Here is a 5,279-nt window from a genome sequence, read left to right on the forward strand (position 1 = left end):
CTGAGCCACCCAGGCGCCCGATTATTTTATTTTATTTTTTAAAGAAGAGAAAACAAATCACTTTCCAAAGGTAGTTTAAATGTCATCCTGCCTGGAGGAAAGGCAATGGGCTAAGTGACTTCTCAAGGTCTTCCTTAACCTGAGGATTTTTATAACCACTCACCCAGAAAGTGTGCTCCTTGAGTAAAAGTCAGCTAGCTGCGTTTTCCCAAGTAAGAACTAGAAGACACTGTTTCTCTGTAAGTGTGCAGATTACAGTGATAGATGAACCCCAGCACCTTCTCTCAGATGCTGGAATCTTTTGTCACCAATACAAACAAATGTCCATTGCTCTCAGACATCTGAGTGGCTCCCAGGCAACTCGGAGAGAGTCAGGAGATTTCGTGCTAATTCTCTGGCTGGTGGCGAGGTATCATGAGCTCCTGGGAGACACATGTGAAGTCCCTCATTCTGGCTCAGGAACGCACTGATGGTTTAAGGGCTCTACTTGGGGAACTTGAGGCTGCACCTGGCTCAGCCCTCGACTACCTGTGGTACAAGATTCCGCGACCCCATAGAACTCACACCATAGAGGTTAGGAGGGCAGGTGCTGGAGTCCAGCTGGGTCTACCGCTTATGAACTGAATGAGTTTGTCCCCGCGACTGCGATCCTTAAATTCAGTTTGCAGTTTTGCCTTTCATAAAATTGTGGTGACAGTACCTACTTTGGAGAAGCCTGGTGAGGATTAGAGGGCATCATTTATGAGTACGGGGTGGTCCATTGCCTGGTACAATAGTGGGTGCTCACTACCTGTTTGATGCTGTCATTAGTTTCATTTTCTTATCTCTGATCCCCTGGGCCAGGAGATCTTTTTCACCCTTGAGAGTCCGTGAGGCAAATGCGACTTTGTCCACAGTGCCACCGACTTCATTTCCTCCTTCCATCTTCTTGGGCACCCCACAGTTTCCCCCAGACACCGGACTGCCATGCTGACCTCTCTCTTGCCCGTCGCACGGGGCCCCTCCCTTGTCACTCAGTCCTCCACATGCTGCTTCGGTGGTTGATGAAGGATCCTGTCAGGTCTACAACTGTACGTTCTCCTCCCCCTCGGCCATTAATCCCGTCAAGCGCTGAGCAATGGCCTTGCCGAGCCATCCCCTCCCATGAGCAATCTGCGAGGCTGCCTGACATTCATAAGTTCCGGAGCTGTTTTTTCCCTCTGAAACAAAGTCATCTCCAAACTTTTACATTATAGATCATCCCGGAGCTTTATTTTCACCATCACTGAGCTGGAAAGGGGACTAAGATATCCCATATTTCCCTCCTCCTCAAAATCAAGCATCTCAAATAAAAACCCTTCCGATTCTCATCTTTTTCATTTGCTCTCCTAATGCTCAAATGAAAACGAGACTTTGCCTTTTGATATTCACTCCTTTGTCAATTTTCCGGTGGCTGCCAACCCAAGAGCGCTGGGGACAGGCTTCAGCAAGTCCTGGGTGAGAACGTGATGGTGGCTACACTGTCACCAGGCAGACAGGCAAGCCCGGCTGCTCTCTGGGTGCCGGTTCTGCTAATACCCCAGGACTGGTTTGACTAAATAGCTTTCACAACAGTGAGGTCCGTGAGGCAGTGTGGGAGCTAGACTCTTGTAAATAGCACGGGTGGGCATAGAGTGCACATACACGGGGTAGACAAGAACTTCAGAACCAGTGTGAATTTCCAACTTCTCCTGGGCTTCTCTGTGCTTTCAGGATAATTTAACCTTCTAATCGCTGGGAGAATGTAATCAGATGTCCTAATCTATGGGAAGATGCTACTAATTGATTGTGTTGACCCTAATCAGGGCATTTGCCATTGGAATGAAGACCACATGAAAAGTGTGTTCAACCTCCAACATGCTTCTCTAAAAATGCAATTTCAGGCCGTCTACTAGGCAGATCTAGGGAGATGTATTTGCCCTGGAGTGTGTCCCTGGTGTTTCTCAAATTTCAAATCACACGTGTAAAGTAGCCATGTAACTCTAATTATATTTCAACCTGATTTTACACACGTGCACCTAGACACCCCCCCCCCCCCCCACACACACATGCATCTGCTCTGGGTGAGGTTCTGTCCCCAGCCTACCTGATACCACAGTGGCCCAGGCTGGCAAGAGCTTGTTTTATTACTACATAATTATTAAGCTTTGTTCTTCTTTTCCTTTGAACTTTTGAGATACTGGTTTTTATTCTACGTGGCTCTTCACTGAAGGAAAGGAGAAATTTATTTGGCAGGTGCAGTTCTTTGTTTTAAAATTAAATTGACTCTATCCTTTTGTCTTCTTCCCTTAGAAGCACTTATTTACATGTGTTCTCACTATTTCTTGTTTTACTTTCTTGCCTTTTGCATTGTACCTTTCTCTTCCTTCCTCTGTCCTTTTCCTCTCTTTTTGGTTTGCGTGCATGCACACACACACACACACACACACACAAATGCAGTCGCTCTCTTGGTTAGATCTCTTTGGTTTGCATATAAGTAATTCCTTCTGCCATGTTCAATAGCACTGAGCTGAAGTGATGTCACTTGATGATTTCTCTGATGACTGTTGCCCCCTGGGAGGCAATTATTGTTCGTGGTTAGGGAGGACGTCCCTGGATCCTAAGGTTCTTTCTGCTTCTTTTCCTTAGCTTAGACGTACAAGTTCTTTTGTGCTTGGAAGTTTCAGTTCAGGCTTTATTGACTCCTACCTTGGGATTTATTTTAATGGAGAGTAACTACTTCTATGCTTGAGATAGAAAACTTTGGCTAACCTTATTAAATGAGTTAGCTTGGCAATGCTAAAAGATAGAAGTGGTCCAGATTTTGTGGGGCCTAAAGCTAATACAAGAAAATAAATTTAAAATTACAAATAAAAACACTATATGCAGGACCTTAAAAAGGACCCCTGAGAGTGAGGGCCCAGAAGCTTAAGCTTCACTCACGTCATGATAAATTTATTTCTGGTAAAATGGGATCCTCATTGCAAGACCCTAAAATAGTTTGCTCCTCCAAAAATCTGGTTTGCTTTGCTATAGTTCTTTAAGATACCCTCAATCATCTCCCTGCCATGTACCCACTTACACTTAAAGATAAGAGAATCGCCATTTGACTTTTGAGCTTACTGTTCAGGTGAGTCACAACTGTCACAGTTGCTCCTGACTCAGGATTTTGGCTTCAGCTTCTGGCCACTCTGGTCTTGGCTTTCCTTTCTGTTTATCTTTGGGTCTGATCACTTTCAACTCTTCCTTTTCTAGATTGGATTAAATTGCCCTACTTTTCTGACTCCTGTAGAAATTTCCTGCTGTACTCTCAGCCCCAAGGAACCCAAATCCCAGTCAAATTCCATTCCCTGGGGGTAATATCTAGATAGGCTCAATCTGTTGGTCTGGTTAGAAGCGGGGGAGAGGTTTCAGACAGTTACAGAGCTTCAGTGACATCCATAGTGAGTCCAGGCCAATCCCTTGACTTGGCTCTATTAGTCATCTTCTTCCACCATAATAGAGAAAAAAAAATCATCTTTTTCCCTTTAACAAGTACTGTAGTCTTATATTATGCAAAGGCTAAATGTCTCCAGTTGAATCATGCAATATCAGGGGTATGCCCAGGGGGCTCTGGGAGCACAGGTGAACAGAACTGAACCCATCCTAAGGATTCTGGAAGGTTTCTATGAGGTGGTCACAGAAGACTGTGAATGCCAAGTCAACCAGCTTGAAGTTTATCTTTAGGAAAATGGAACCCACTGACCAGGGTGGTGGCTTCCCCAGCTTTTCCTTTTAGAAATCCCCTGCTGGCAGCTCCTGGAATATGGGTTGGAAGAAGCCATGCTAGAGGCAGGAAAAGTAGTTGGTCAACCACTGCGGTCCAAACGAGAGACTAGAACACTGTTGATGGGAAGGGAAAACAGGCATAGGAGATAAGAGGTATGGATTCAATAGTTAGGAAATACCGTAAGTAGAACTACAGAATTCTAAGTCACAGTCACTGGCAAGACTACATAAGGTTCCACATCTTTCCTGCCCACCTTGCTCTATTTCATCCCTTTTCTAGCTAGGACAGAAAGAAGATGGGTGAGGCATGGTATGTTTTTTTTGTAAGGTGAACCGTGTTTATTTGTTAAGCTGTGTTATCAAATGAGGCCAGTGGCAGGTCTGAGGTGAGTGAAGGAAACTCCACTGCAGGAGACCCCAAATTCTAATCAGCTAGTGGCCCAGCTACTATGTCTAGGTGGACCCCTCAACTATCTTCCTTGCCCAGCTGTTCTGCCTGGGCTTGCTTTCTCTCTCAGGCTGCTGATTTAAGAGAGCAGCCTTGCCTTTCACTAGTGTTTACGACGGGTGAGACATGGGCTCTTGGGACTGAGAAACACTGTAATTCACAGAGCTCACAGCTCCCACTGGGTGAAACTCAGATATATAAAGGCTGGTCTGGAAACCAAGGCCTCCTGGATTCTAATCAGACAGGCTTGATTCCTCTCCTTCCAGTGGCTTTTATGACCCATCCTTGCCTGAGATGACAAAGTTCCTCATTGGCCACCAAAAGGTAAAAATCCGTAAGAGGCAATTCAATTTCACAGGTCATAAAGTTATATGTCCACTTCTTGCACTTCTTCTTCTTGTTTATTATGGCAGAGAACTTCTGAGTTCACCACCTATATTTTGTCAGTGGATAGAAAGTGTTTTATCCTACATGTTTCTCCTGCCTCCTCACCCTGGCCTTGCCTGTATCTCATTCTATTCCTTACCTAAGAGATCCATTAAATCAAGGCTCGCCACTTCCTGGCAGATAAAAGCAATATGCCCGTTCCTGAGACTGGGGATGCATTTCCTCTGGGTGATGGGACTTGTGGTAGAGTGAGGGGCAGAGGAGGTAAGCAAAAGGAGGGACACATGCTCCCCTTGTCTGAGTAGCACCTAAACTAACTATATAGTTTTTCTTTTCCCCTGGGCTCCCACAGTTTTACATACACAGATACAGTGTTTTCATCCTGAGGATAGTAAATATCTAGTTCCACATGTTTATTGTTCCCTTTTTTCTTTTTTTTGGTAACTTTATTTATTTATTTATTTAGAGAGTGCACAAGCAGGGGGAGGGGCGAAGGAGAGGGAGAGAGAGAATCCCAAGCAGACTCAGTGCTGAGCATGGAGCCCAATGGGGGGCTCGATCCCACAACCCTGAGATCATGACCTGAGCCAAAACCAAGAGTCAGATGCTTAACCGACTGAGCCACCCACGTGCCCCTGTTCCCTTATTTCTATGCACCTGGTAGGGAGGCATGTTTCAT

This window comes from Leptonychotes weddellii, chromosome 6 (genome assembly GCF_054177405.1).
Source record: "Leptonychotes weddellii isolate Sample4059 chromosome 6, ASM5417740v2, whole genome shotgun sequence".
Lineage (NCBI taxonomy): Eukaryota > Metazoa > Chordata > Mammalia > Carnivora > Phocidae > Leptonychotes > Leptonychotes weddellii.